We start from the raw sequence: 15,828 nt of genomic DNA, 5'->3' as shown, positions 1-15,828 counted from the left end.
TCTTCACGGACTAGAGCTTTTGCTTTCGCACGTAATATGGCCACTATTGATTATGTGTACACAAGGCCATGCCCAGGAGACAAGAGTTAGCTTAATTAAAATGCCTGAATCTAATGAGCAATTTAACGTCTCGATGGGATAACACTTTACAGTGCAGAGATTTGTGACTTAATAAGTTTGTATATATTAAACCTCCCAATATACACGTCTACAAACCAGAATGTCGCTCTATATCAGAATAATGGTTTCGTGATACCATACTATTGCAATGGTCATGCTTTTTGCATATTTCCTTTTAATCTAATTGCAATTTTAAACAATATTAATGCGAATACTGATTAAACTAAGACTGACTTATTTGATGCTGCACTTGATCAAAAAACAGACTTCTAGAAGTCCTTGCGTAAATCAAACATTATTAACTTCCTTGCCCCCATTTTATTTTCTCGTTTTAAATGGATATAAGGATCTATTCCATCTCAATCACAGATTTTTTAATTAATTTTTTAAAACTAAACAGTTTCAAATAAACTCAGAAAGCAAAGGCGTACGAAACGCCGTTTAAGCACTTTGCCCAGAGTTCTAACGGTTCTTCCAGCTCGTAGCTTTCGTAGAAGAACATATTGAAATATGAATTCATTTACTAAAGTTCTATAAAAGCAAATGCATTTTTAGAGGATGAAATATTTGCTTCTATAAAAACTGATGCTAAAGAAGCCATTCTGTGCATTCTAAACAACAGGCTTATGTATTCTACAACACGCGTATATAATTTGTGGTGCTTCGACTGCATGTAATACTTTATAACTATCTGTATGGCACATATAATGGGATTATAAAGATATAAAAACTGTGTTCTCAAAATTTCGTTACCTTATTTATAGGTCACCCCATGAATATTATTTCTTTCGCTTTTTTTTTACACTTTTTCTTGCTCACATTCTTATTTACCTAAGTTACTCAGTTCTACCTGCGATTAATATAAAATAAAATTTAAATGATCTGACCTGGTTTATGATGAACAATAGTTGTCCATACATACTCTAACCTTTGGAATTACAGTTTCTATGGTCAGCAATATCTCAAGTGACGTGAAATAACAAGTGGTTAACAGTTTGGTGAAGCGGACAATTTTTGAACTTATTTTCCTTCAAGTACGAGGGTGAGTCAAAAAGTAATGCCATTTTGTTTAGGACTGGTATAATTACCAACACAGGAACATGTATTATTAATCAAAATGAAGCTGGTCCTCTGCGGATCACATAACCTACTTCTCAACAAAGTCACAAAATTCTGTTGACTGTTCCTTGAGCCACTTCTTCACTACAGTTTTCACTTCTTCATCACTGGAATATTTTAGTGCCTTCAGACTATCGTCTCTTCGGCCCCATGAAAGAGTGTTTGGGAGGTAAACATTATTCCAGTGACGAGGAAGTGAAAACTGTAGTGAAGAAGTGGCTCAAAAAACAGTCAAGAGAATTTTACGGGGCAGGGATACATGCTCTCATTCTAGGGTGGAACATTGCTATTGAGAGAAACGGTGACTATGTTGAGAAGTAGGGATGTGATCCACAGAGAACCAGCTTCATTTTGATATATGATACATGTCCCTGTGTTGGTAATTATACCTGCCCTAAACAAAATGGCATTACTTTTTGACTCACCCTCGTATATATATGAGCACGTTTTCTACCTGTTTAGTTACTGGGTCAAACTGTTTTCTTTATCTTCCCTATTATTAGTTTCAAATTTTGGCGCGAGGCCATTAATCCCCAGGGAGGGGGCAAGTCGATTACATTGACCCTAGTGATCAGCTGGTACTTATTTTATCGACCCCGTAAGGATGAAAGGCAAAGTCGACTTCGACAGAATTCGAACTCAGAACATGAAGTCGCTAAACGTTTTGCCCGTCTCGGTAACGATTCTGCCAGCTCACTGCTCTTATCTTATCTATTATTAAAAGGAAAAAAAAATTGAAACTTTGATTCATGCCTAGGGACCCCCCAAAATGATAATTCAGCCACCACGCAACGGATAAGTATATAAAAATATGAGAGACTGAGGAAAATGTTGTGGGTCGGCATCTACAAAAAAATGCTGAAGATTGAGAGTATGCATTGAGAGCAGTGGGAAATGGAATCTGTTCTATGAGACTGACCCTTAGAACTAGAGAATGTCGCCAATAAACTAAGAATATTTTTTATATAACGAGCCGCCTCTTGTAGCGATTTAATAATGTGGTACAATGTGACATCTGCTCTAAGTAATGTAGCTATCTTTCTCGGGAATAAAAGCAGTTACTTGTCTTTAGTTCCCTTCAACGCGGAATTATATGTTTTGCTGTCATCATACGCTTTGTTGCTTTTCTCAGTCATTTGTTCCGTTTGTTTCTCACATCCACACTTTTTTTTATTCTTCTCGCCTTTTCTCTTTCTTTCGTTTCTAATCACAGGCATACAGCAATGTAATTATGCTTGATTTTGCAATATAAGAAGCTGCACCAATCTATATAGCTGTAAAATATTAGTATTTTATAGCATATACTATTCTTCAATTTAGATATACGGATCATATCATCGATTTCATGTGTGTGTGAGACTCATAAAATTGCTCTTGATGTCGAAATTTCCATGGTGACTATAGAATTACATTTAAGAAGTGGCGGTGATATATTCTGCCATTCATGATTAAGTGGATGGACAATTATTTATTATTCCAGCTGACTAACAATAGCACGACAGATTAAAAACGCATATAACGGCATGTTATGTCATGATGTTCCGTTAATTCCAGTCGCCTTTGTCCTCATAAAACCCTTTCCTGATGATCGAAACCTGTTTATTAATTTTGGGAAGACGTAAATATAGATATTCGCATTTAGTAGTCACAGCTGACAGATTGTTGGATTACAATTATTTTGGTAATCTTTAGGGTGGTCCGAAAGTCTTGTCACCCCTTACTGAAAAGTAATACGAATAATAGAGCAACAATCGTCGTGGTACTCTGTCGGTTACGACGACGTGGGTTCCAGTTGATCCGATCAACGGAACAGCCTGCTCGTGAAATTAACGTGCAAGTGGCTGAGCACTCCACGGACACATGTACCCTTCCTTGACGTGGTTCTCGGGGGAGAATCAGCGTGACATAGAATGTGATTAAGCTGGCCCCTTTGAAATACAAGTAGAACAGAAACAGGAAGAAAGAGTGAGAGAAAGCTGTGGTGAAAGAGTATAGTAGGGCTCGACCCCCCACCCCCTACCAGAGCCTCATGTGGCTTTTCGCTCAATAAACACTCACAACGCCCGTTCTAGGAATCGAAACCGCGATCCTACGACCGCGAGTCCGCTACCCTAACCACTGGGCCATTGCGCTTCCACAGAAGGACGATATAATAATATCGAACACATTTAAGTGGTTTTAGTATATTCACTTTCATGGACGCTGACGCTCACACATCGACAAAGTCTCTATGAACACCATCATTTTCGTGGCACAAAATGATGCGGTGCCATCTCCTGTTTGATATTTTACGAAGCTGTTGGTGTTCTTGCAGACTTTCTCGATGTGTGATAGCATCCGAATCAATAAAAGTAAACATACTGAAACCAGTTAAATGTGTTTCATATATTGTTATTCTAAGGCGGTGAGCTGACAGAATCGTTAGCACGCCGGACGAAATTCTTAGCGGTATTTCGCCCGACGCTACGTTCTGAGTTCAAATTCCATCAAGGTGACTTTGCCTTTCATCCTTCGGCGGTCGATAAATTAAGTACCAGTAGTGTACTGGGGTCAATCTAACCGACTGGACCCCTCCCTCTAAATTTTAGGCCCTGTGCCTATCTTAGATAGGATTATATTGTTCCTCTATTGTTCTTATTACTTTTCGATAGGGGGTGACAAGAGTTTCGGACCATCCTGTATTTTTTCCCATTAAAACTATTTCAAGACTGATTCTACCTTCTCTCATGACTTTAGAATAGGATTCTAAGTGAACTCGTATTACATAAGCCTGCTAATACACATTAGAAAGAATAAAGCAGTTTAGCTTTTGTTAGAAATTTCAAATTTTAGATGATCATCAAGATCTGTTCAGTCCTTCTCCAATAACAACAAAATACATATCTATATTTTGAGAAAGGTTAACAACAGAAGCTTCTACGTTCGTCTACGGTTTAACTTGAAAAGCTCAATTCGTTGGGGAGTGGCTCTCTTTTTTTAAAAGGTTAGCATTTACATTATTTCAGTGTATTCTAAAGAACGATAACAAAAATATATTTTGAAATATCTTTTGTGTCTTTAATACCACGAAATAGTAACATTATCATAGAACACAATGCAATGAGATAAATTATCCACTTTTCATTTAGATATGTTTCGTATTGATTTTCGATTTCTCCTATAGAATATTTCAGATGGCTTAAGAATAATTTCGCTTATACTCACTTTATTATATGCATTGACAATAACAAGAAAACAAAAGGCTCATGTCTGCTCCAGACAAGGAGAAAGAATGGCTACTTCTTTTGTTTGTTCTATTTTTGTTTCCAAATTACTGCCAAGTTAAAAGATATAATCTTGCCTCTAGGGCAACAAATGTTTTCTATTACAATTTTGCAAGATGGCGTCTATGGTGAAATAGAAGTTAACTTCAACCGATTGTGCTAAAAAGTTTCTATTTGGTGTAGCCCAATGTTAAAAGAATTTTCCCTCGAGTATAATTCTTATCTCAATAAGCGTAGTATTTCCTGAAAAGAAAGGTAAAGAAATTCGCGAAACAAATTTTCATTAGACTTTTAAAGTATTTCATTTCACTACCATCGTCATTAATAAGACAATACTTTGTATCTTTATATATTTCCAACAGAACAACTTATATAACTATTGCTTGCATAATCTGTGTATAATATGCAAGCTTTCAGCTTTCGCTTCCTCTTCCGTTTGTACTGTTCTGACGTTCTGACAAAAATACCAAAAAAAAAAAAAAAATGCATTAGCAAAAAAGCAATTTTCTCTTCTCACCCACCTTCATACATGATGAGTTAGTTTTATGTGAGAAATAATTATCAAACAAATTAGCGAGTACAATACATTAGAGGTAAGTTATCTTCAAACCGAATCCATTACCTGATCTTGTTTCCTAGTAAGAACAAAGCTGAAACCAGGTTACCTCTTCTCTTAAAAAAACTTATGGCTTCTCTTTTGCATCTTTTAAACCCCAAGCATTTTAGCATGCATTTAAAACAATTATTGCTTATAATATATATATATATATATATATATATATATATATATATATGCGTTATTGTTAAAAGCTTCTAGCACTTGAACAGACATCAAAGAACAAATGAAGTATCAATCGATATGGCATAGGCATATGGCATATGCATATTTTGCTACAGAGAAACTCCAAAAGAAAGTTGGAATTAATTATTTGATATAAAGCTTAATACTCGGAAATATTTTAATATTTTCATCTCACAATGGATGTAAACGTAACTGTGTGAGTTTAGATAACTATTAATGGTAAAATATATTAAATGCACATTATTGATGCAAAAACATATGCATAAAGATGGAGTATCAATGTTGTATTCTAATATCTGTATATGTTAATGGCAAATATTCGATAATTTAGAATAATATGAGAGTCATATTCTCTCGCTTTTTCCTCCTCACACTCACGATTTCATTCTCTTTCTTTATCTCTTTCCCTTCTCTTGCCTTTCTATCTTTCTCTCTCTCTTACTTTGTATATATATATATATATATATATATATATATATATATATATATATATATATATATATATATATATATATATATATATATATACATATATATATATACATATATATACATATATATATACTTATGTATATATATACATACATTTAATTAGAGGGCATGTTAACCTCATGAAGAGATGGTAGCATTCAAAGAAATGCTGGTTCAATACCTGGTATTTTTGAGGAATTAAACTCCCTTAAAACAATAGGCATATATTAAGCATATAGTTTATATCCGGATCTATTCCAGTTTAATCACAGATTTTTAAAATTATATTTTTTTAACTAAACAGTTTGAAACTTCGAATACTAGTAGAATTTCTCATGTAGAACACGGTTTACCCTGAACGTTTTTGACAAAATCTTGTATTTTAGAAGTTATTTCGTGTTAAAGTTATCGTATTTGGGTAATTTCAACCAATCAACGACGTGTAATCGGTTAAAGAAAGCTACTGCTGTTTACGATAGTAATCGAAGAGAAACAACTTCCGGGTCATCTCTACTAAATCTCACTTTGCCTTTCATCCTTACTGGGACGATAAAATAAGTACCAGTTGAGCCCTGGTAGTGGTGGTGGTGGTGGGTGGGTTTTGGGTCGATATAACTGATTCTGCTCCCTCCCCCCGAAATCTCTGGCATTGTGCCAAAATTTGAAACCAATATTTTCTTCTACGATATTGCATCACTGTTTAAGCTTTATATAAATAACTCGTGCTTGCTGATAGCGAATAATATTCTATCGAAACAATGTGGATCAGATTACATCCGGTTCTTGTTAATAAACAGGTGTTGATATTTCTAATAAGAACATTGCTATGGCGTAATAAATATATCTTCAAAGTGGAGATTTTTAAGCCAAGAAGGTTTCTAGTGTAGGATAGTTTTATCGGATGTGTACAAATAACTGACATGAACGAAGTTAATGATTTTACACATTTTTTCATGAGAAACAAACGAAATGGCCATAAAAGATCCCAATTCATGTCATTTCGATAAAATTTGTGTAGAAAATTAGCGCAATATTGTTTGAAGAATATAAAGATGGGGCTATGTCAGTCAGTCTGTTGAAAATGGTTAAATAACAGCGTCATCAATTTTGTAAATCACCAATAAACATGTTGCCATCTTATAGAATTTTCCCGTTATTCGACAATATTGATTTCCTCGTCGTATTTTTCTGTCACGCTGACTTTAGAATTAGATTCTTCAATATGGTTTTCCTTCTTTAGAAAGTCAAGATGGAATGTAGTTTGGAGGAAAATTTGGTTTTAATTTATTGCTAGATTGAGATCCTCTTAACTCAAACCACATCTACTTTTGCATTATCACAAGATTGCATCCATCACTTTCACATACCCGATGGACACTGAGAGATATGTGAAAAGGAAAGAACTACTGCGAATGCGAACAGAAATCTTTGCCATTTCCAAGCATGACCGGAACATACCATAACGTCCATATACTCCATCAAGCCGAACGTTATTTTAAGAAAACTATTTCTCCATCAAATTATGACAAATGTAAAAATCCCATACTCACTCAAAATACAGATATAAACTACATCCAAACATTATTATCTTGATAAATATAATAATGTTCAGATTGTTCTAGGATGCAAATCAAGAGATATAAAGATAAAGAAATAGAAATTGCTATAAAACTGAGTTTAAATTGCTAGTCTCTGTCTAAAGTCTTATTGTACTTACGAGTGTAAAGATATATACTGAATACAGGGCGGAAACTCATAACCTGTATTGTGCCCTATAATAATGAGGTTTTGAATGTCGTAGATATAAAATCGAAAAGAATTGTACGAAGAAAAATTACCGAATGAAACACTGTAAAGTTCTACAATTTACGTTTTGCTCAATAACCACAAATATTGCCCTAAATCATCAATGAGTTGAAAGAACACATATATTGATAACACAAGTACAAGACCGTATATTTACAGGCTGGAAAAATAAGATTTCGTAATGCACAAGGATATTTATGAAGCATGTGCCGAGAATTAACAGTGACCGTAAGTTAAAATCAAGTGTCAGTAAATGTATCCTTAAAACGCGACAGAGAAAGGAAATTTGTTTGTCTATACATCAGATCGATAGCCTCAAGCATTCGATTTCATTTCACGTCTAAAAATGTTCACACTTATATAAACTGCATTGCTTTTAAACATTCGTTGTTATGTGCAGTAAATTCTTGACAATATATATAAATGAAGACAACAAAAGCAGGGTGCCTCTACGTAGATGCTCTGGTCGATGGTAGTTGGAGCCACATCTCGATGAAATTACAATATAACCCTAACGTCTAAAAATGGGAAGGACGCTTCAGTCAGAAAATGCAGTAGAACAAATGCTGTGCTATTGACCATGGGAGAACCTCTCCTGTGAACTTGTCCTAACATCTTATATCTACTGTTAAGTACGGATAAATATCACCTTTTAGTATCAACACTGCTTCTGTTGCGATTGATTATTTTTTAATAAGCCCGCTGGTTATTTGCGACGCCGGTTCCTTAATGGACACTGACACTCTCTGTATATCACTGACGGAGGAATAGCTGCTATCTCTAGCCTGGAAATCTGCCACTGACAAGGCCAAAAAAACCGCAATCACGTGATCTGGAAGTCCCAGTGATGATAACAGAGGATTATCTCCCGCTAGCGATGTAAACATGAGAGCTTATATACACCACAAACCCATATGAGAGGTTCTCTCGTGGTAAATAACGTAGAATATTGTGTTCTAACAAAACATTCACTTTTTATTAGGGATAAATATTACCCTTTGGTATTAATACTGCTTCTATGGCAATTAATAATTTTCACAATAATAATTGTATAATTACAATATACTTGGTCGTGTGAACTATATCGTCTGAAGTTTGTTACAAATACGACGTAAGAAAATCTAGTATAATTTTTTTTAGTTTAAAATGTTAACCAGTAAATTTTTTGGTTCAAAAGAATACGTTACTTCAATACTTTCATTTTTAAACGCATTGGAATCAATAACATCCATTAGCGTTTCAGTTAAAAATTCTTGACATTTAGTCAAATTTCATCTTTAACAGCCAAAAAAATAAATGAAATTTTTGTATTTTTGATTTAATATTTTTTAATGAAAATCGTTTTTATCCAATCACCGCTTTGACCTTTCAGATTTTATTTATAACATTTAATCACTTTCTATGAGGATTTTCAAAGAAATATTTCACCGAAATCGTGGATGCTTAAAAATACGAAATCCATTGAAATTGACATAATTTGAAAAACAAACTGAACCGATGACAAAATAAAAAAAAATGCAAAAGAAATAAAATATTATCATTCATAAAAAGCAGCCGCACCTTCATAAATTTAACGAGTATATTTTTTCCTCCCAATCATTAGCTTCAGCTAATGATTCGGAGAAAAATTGCTAAAATACATTCATTACTTCCTTTAACAAATTGCTGACGACATATGATTACACATAACAAATTTCTAAGTCGACGCATCAAGAAAATTTCAATTTACCGTCACCTGCATTCCATTAATTAATCAGGTCGTAAATGCTCATTACTCTCTCTCTTTTTATAAATATGATAATTTGCATTTACGAAAAATCAAATGGACTAAGCAATGCATAATTTAGGTGACATGCTGAGTGAGGCAAGTGTGAGGCAAAATTCCTGGCTTACAAAGAACTTGCAAGAAAAATAGTACAAGACCCGATGTTCTGTAGAGAACAGATCGGAAGAATATTCATTTGTAGAGGCACATCAAACAATTGCTTCACAGAATACATCTGACATCCGTCGGTCAAGATTGAACATGCGCCTGTATATGTTTGTTCGTGCCTAGGAAGAATAATGATTACACATGTATGCAAGTGTCCCTTCTCCACCTCTCTGATATTTATCGAAAGAAAGAGCCGACGATTTAGGCCGATAAAGTTTAACTTAATATCAGCGCAGGTGTTACTATAAGAACTCGAAGAACCGGAATATATACTGCAAAGCAACCCGCTCGTCTCTTTAACAGGTTCGTTTATTCACAGCCAAGAATTGGTATTTGACATGCAATCCTCCAAACGATTACAAGGCAAAATGGTCTGGGCAGGCGTTGATATCAGTGCGTAGTGAGCCAGAACTAATACAGAAAAGCAATCAACCAATTGCTTTAATGTCTCTCTTAGTTTTTTGACCGAACAGGATACAACTTAGCAGAATATTATTATATCAATTCTACTCGCTTTTGAATAAATCAAAACATATGAGTTTGAAAATAATGTTGTAACAGGTTATATATAATTCCTGCTGTAAAACTGGTAAAAAAGATAAAAGATTATTTATACGCATACATTCCAAAGGACAGCATGCGTTCAACTTTAAACTCATTTCGACTATATACCTAATACAAAATACAGTAAAAATTTTCAGTGGTTTTAGCTTCTCGGCTGTTGATTTTTTTCTATACGAATTCATATTCAGACGTACATGTATGTATATGTATGTATGTATGTATGTATGTATGTATGTATGTATGTATGTATGTATGTATGTATGTATGAATGTATGTGTGGATGTATATATGCGTGCATGTATGTGATATTCTACACATCTATAATATATATGTGTGAGTGTGTATGTATATATATATATAATAATACAAAGAATATGTATGCATGTATACCCACATATATGTACATACTTACATCTACATGTGTATATAGATGCATATCAGGGTACAGGACGTTAGAAAAATGAACTACAGACAACGGAACAAACACATAGGAAAACAGATAGCCACTTGGAATTAACCCTTCGTTAGCTGCCTCTATTCTAACTAGACGTTTCGAAGATAAGGCAGAACGTACTCTAGAGCAGAGGATTCCGAGGTGGCAAACACAAACCAAGACAGGAAAAAATGGACAGTGAAAACAACATCAAAAAGCCGTACGGCCAAATGCGAATCTGGTATTGAACGCTAGTGATAGGACGAAGCTGGACGGAGATAAAGACAGTTTGTCATGCCTTCATAGTGGCAGGAGTGAAAAGAGAGAGTTGACCACAGGTCACACGTGACCAGAGAGGATGGTAGAGGGAGTAAGTGGAACAAGGAGGAAGAGAGAGATGTGTATAGCAGTGAAGTAGAAGCCAGGACAACAGAAGGAAGCAGAGCAAGAGGGGGAGATGGGTAAGAAGAAAGATAGATAGGTAGATAGATAGAGGGATAGATAGGTAGATAGATACAGAAAAATAGATAGATATATAGCAGTGAAGTAGAAGCCAGGACAACAGAAGGAAGCAGAGCGAGAGAGGGAGATGAGTAAGAAGAAAGAAAGAAAGATAGATAGATAGATATATAGATAGATAGATAGACATATAGATAGATAGATAGATACATTTCTTTTATTAGCCACACAGGGCTCAACGAAGATGGGACAAATACAATGTAAAGCTCTTCTTTTTGGGAGGGGGAAGGAAAAAAAGGGGGGGTCGATCAAAAGGGATCGTAGGAAGGAAAAGGGGGTAGTTCGATCAAAAGGGATCAAAAAAAAAAAAAGGGCGATCAATATGGATCGTGTATCACACAGTAATGTTCTCGTGTAAAAGGAGGGGAGGACAGTTTAGGCTTGGCCGTGGAAAGAAAAGCCTACGGAAAAGACCACGGTAACCTTGGTCAATATTCTCATTGAAGAAACTATAACAGTAAGTGACTCTCTTTTGCCTTTTTATTTTCTTTTTTTTTCTTGGATTTTTTTAATTTTTTTTTTTTAGTTCATAGGGTTATGCTCAAGATGGCTCCATCGTTCACACGTGCCATCCTTGCTACATTCACCCATCTTTTTTTGAAGCATTCACTAGACAAGACTTCCCTTTCTACTCTCACCTTCCTCTTCAGGTGATACTTGAAGAAGTTGATGAGAGATTGCCCAGAGAGGAAAGTCTTTGTCTCTAGACCTTTCAGACGCGTCCACCATACACATTCTTTCGCCATAGCCACAAGTACGATGAAAATAGCTCTTCCTTCCCGTTTAAAGGAAAGAGGCGCGACAATATTCACGATAGACTCGGCTGATAGACAGATAGATAGATAGATAGATAGACAGATAGATAGAGTCGCGTCACAAATAAAAAGTCAAAACTTACTTGCAAATGGACGCGTAGCGTTCGATGATATAATAATACAAAGAATATGTATGCATGTATACCCACATATATGTACATACTTACACACACACACACACACACACACACACATACACACATACACACACACACACACACACACACACACACACACACACACACATATATATATATATATATATATATATATATATATATATATATATATGCGTCAGAGAGAGCTCCTTTATTTATTACTCTTACTTCTTCAGAAGCACACACAGACAGACAAATAAATAATATATGCTATAACCATCCTTCCACATACGATGGATGCATGAGATTGCATAATTTAATAGTAGAATAGCCAGGTGCAAACTAACTGTAATGCTCAACCTATAATAAATACCAGTCATTCCAAGATAATATGATAATACAGATATCCTACAGCCAGGTGAATTAGAGAAATGTATATTAAGCAGTTGTCGGTGCTCAGTAACAGTTGCGGCATTACAATGGATCTTACGTTACATCCATGTGTTGTCGTGTGTCAAGCCATTTCAAAAGCGACAAAAAGTTTTCACTTCTTTTGCATGTAAATATTCCCTGTGTGTGATATTGATTCGATTATTTTACCTTGATCTTAGGAAACACTTTGAACTATGCAATGTCCCGTTCCCAAAAAAGACTTCAACTCTGGTATAGCTCCCTATCGCTTTATCATTCTAACATTTAATGAACATTCATGTTCTTCAACGCCTCGAATTTCTTCTTAGTGACCATCTCCACATTTCCGTAATTCAGGTTCAATGACTACATACCATACACCACTCCACTGTGTAAGAAGATATCAGAATTATAGGATCTCTCTCTCTCTCTCTCTCTCTCTCTCTCTCTCTCTCTCTCTCTCTCGCTTACACACACACACACACACACACACACACACATGTAGTTCATAGATGAGATCCAGAGACTCTCCGTATAGAAGACGCTACTATTTAAACTGCTTTATAAAAGAAAATCTTATCTCTCTACACAATATATGCATATGGATATTCATGGACGTATATGTATGAATTTATTTGTATATATTTTTTGTATTTTTGTGAGCGTGTTTGTGTATGTTTTGTGAACGTGTCTGTCTGCAACAAATATTTGAATTGTTTTTGAGGACGACACCTGGCGCTCCAATTTCGTGTATGATAATGTATAATTGTTCGTATATGATTTTTGCAGAAGTGTGTGCGCGTTTGTTTTCCGTGAATCAGTGTGTCTGCAACAAATATATGAATTGGATTTGAAGAAGGTACCAAGTGCTCTAATTTTGTAAGTAGTTTAATTTTTCTGTTACTACGAGTGCTAAAGCTATTTGATTCGGACTTTGCTTGCAGTATAAGTGTCATTGAAAAATGTCTGGTATTGTTCACCAGAAATAAATTTCGAAAATAACTCGATAAAATAAAAACTGAAAAATATAATATACGCATAAATATATAAACGGTGATTACTAATAAAATGCAGATTACTGCTGCGCTCCATAAGTAATAAGTACAATGTATTTTTCTCTTGTACTTTTACATGGTGTTATCTATAATGGATGGTTTGTAGAAAACTAGAAATCAAATTTTGGTGATAAGTAGATTCGTTTGACTGTCGGAGAAAATGTATCCCAATATTTCAACTTCGGAGTTCAAATCCCACCGAGGCCAACATTGGTTTTCATAATTCCCAAATCGATAAATTATAGTACCAATCAAGTTTCGTGTTCGATTTAATAGAATAACGCTTTCCTCTAAAATGTCAGGCCTTCACCTAAGGTAGGAACGTTTGTGATTATAACCGAACATCTGTATATGCATCCACATTATAGAGAGCAAGACAAGCTCTATCGCTATGTCAATAATACGTGATATAACTGTTATCTTGTAAATAAATGTTTATAAGCACAAATTTAATATAATCTACTTACATCTGTCCAACAGTTTCGGCTTAGTTTATTTGTTTTGCATTCTTATTCCATTATCTTATACGTAATAAGGCGGCGAGCTAGCAGAAACGTTAGCACGCCGGGCGAAATGCTTGGCAGTATTTCGTCTGCCGTTACGTTCTGAGTTCAAATTCAGCCGAGGTCGACTTTGCCTTTCATCCTTTCGGGGTTCGATAAATTAAGTACTGTGGTCGATCTAATCGACTGGCGCCTTCTCCAAAATTTCGGGCCTTGTGCCTAGAGCAGAAAAGATTATCTTACACGTAATGTAGCAACCTAATCATAATTTTCTCACACATACACATACATGTGTGAATATAAAAACGTATATACATGTACGTTACACACATACACAAGCGCATACAGTCACACACACGCGCACACAAACACAGACATACAGATGCACAAACATACATATATATATATATATATATATATATAGAGAGAGAGAGAGATAGGTAGACAGATATAGATATAGGTTTGGCGATGCAAACAGCAAAAAATATGTGTGTGTATGTGTGTTATGCAAGAACTCGCATACATCTATAGACACAATAAGGCAAAATACTTGAAAAGTTTATTTCACAACCACTAGACTTCGGGTTCGATCCCACATTGTAGCGCGTTGGTCTTATGTTATTTTGTATAGATTCCAGAGCACTCGAATCTTGTTTTTACTCAATTTCGGATGGGGGGGAAACTGTACAAAACCTCGTAAGTTGGGTGTATTCGCAATTCAAAAGTCAAACCTTGCCCCAATATGTCACACACATGCTACCTGAGAAGGACATGAAGGCTAGAAATTTCTGTGGAATACTCGGCCGCTCACTTACATAGTGATTCATTGAGCCTCATATTTCAGTTGGTTGAAGAACTGAAAACTTAATGATTGGATATTCTGACCTTGATCAACTACACACGCAAAGGTGTTTGAAATATTGGAATACAGCAAGTCAAAGATTATCTTTGTTTGAGATTTCCTCATATGGCAATGAGGCTAGAAACTTTAGTGCAAGAAGTGAAATTGATAGTCCCTACATCGTGCAACCGATTATGAACTTCGTATAGAGGTTCATTAAGCTTAACACGCAGAATTTCAACTGACAGAATCGATTACCAAACGATGGTAACTGAACACTATTTAGCGAAGATAATAGTTCACGAATGAAAGATGTGAGCTCCACAAAAGTCATATAAACGTAGTTAAATAAGGTTGTAATTAATGGAATCTTGATGTTGAGGTCTTCCCGTGAGGAAGACATACTGGTTACGGCACAAAATTAAAAAATTCACGAGAAGTAGCTTTCAATGAGAACATTCTAAATAAATATTTAATCTCTTAAGACGTTAGTGTTTCATAACACTTTGCTTCTATCAATTCCATCTCAGTTTAAACCACTTGAATAGTTTTGTATTAATATATTAATAATTTTAAAACATACTCCGATACCAGTTGTTCACTATAACCAGCATAGTAAAGAATCAGACACTTCCCTATTATTTGATGGCAATGTTTACTCTTTTACTTGTTTCAGTCATTTGACTGTGGCCATGCTGGAGCACCGCCTTTAGTCGAGCAAATCGATCCCAGGACTTATTCTTTGGATGCCTAGTACTTATTCTATCGGTCTCTTTTGCCGAACCGCTAAGTTACGGGGACGTAAACACACCATTATCGGTTGTCAAGCGATGTTGGTGGGGGGGGGGGGGGGACAAACACAGACACACACATACATACATACATACATATATATATAAGGTTTAGATTTAGATTCAAAAATTGAATATGGTACTTATGTTTAGGCACCAGAATATAGTATGGTATGGTATTATATAAAAACCATTCCAAAAACTAGGTGATCAAAAAATCAAAATAAGCAACACGTATTTTAAAGACGATTGCAGTACGCACGTTTCATGCTACTCCATTTATT

Source organism: Octopus bimaculoides, chromosome 2 (assembly GCF_046866305.1).
Source record: "Octopus bimaculoides isolate indiv1 chromosome 2, ASM4686630v1, whole genome shotgun sequence".
NCBI lineage: Eukaryota > Metazoa > Mollusca > Cephalopoda > Octopoda > Octopodidae > Octopus > Octopus bimaculoides.
This window is presented reverse-complemented; position numbering follows the sequence as displayed.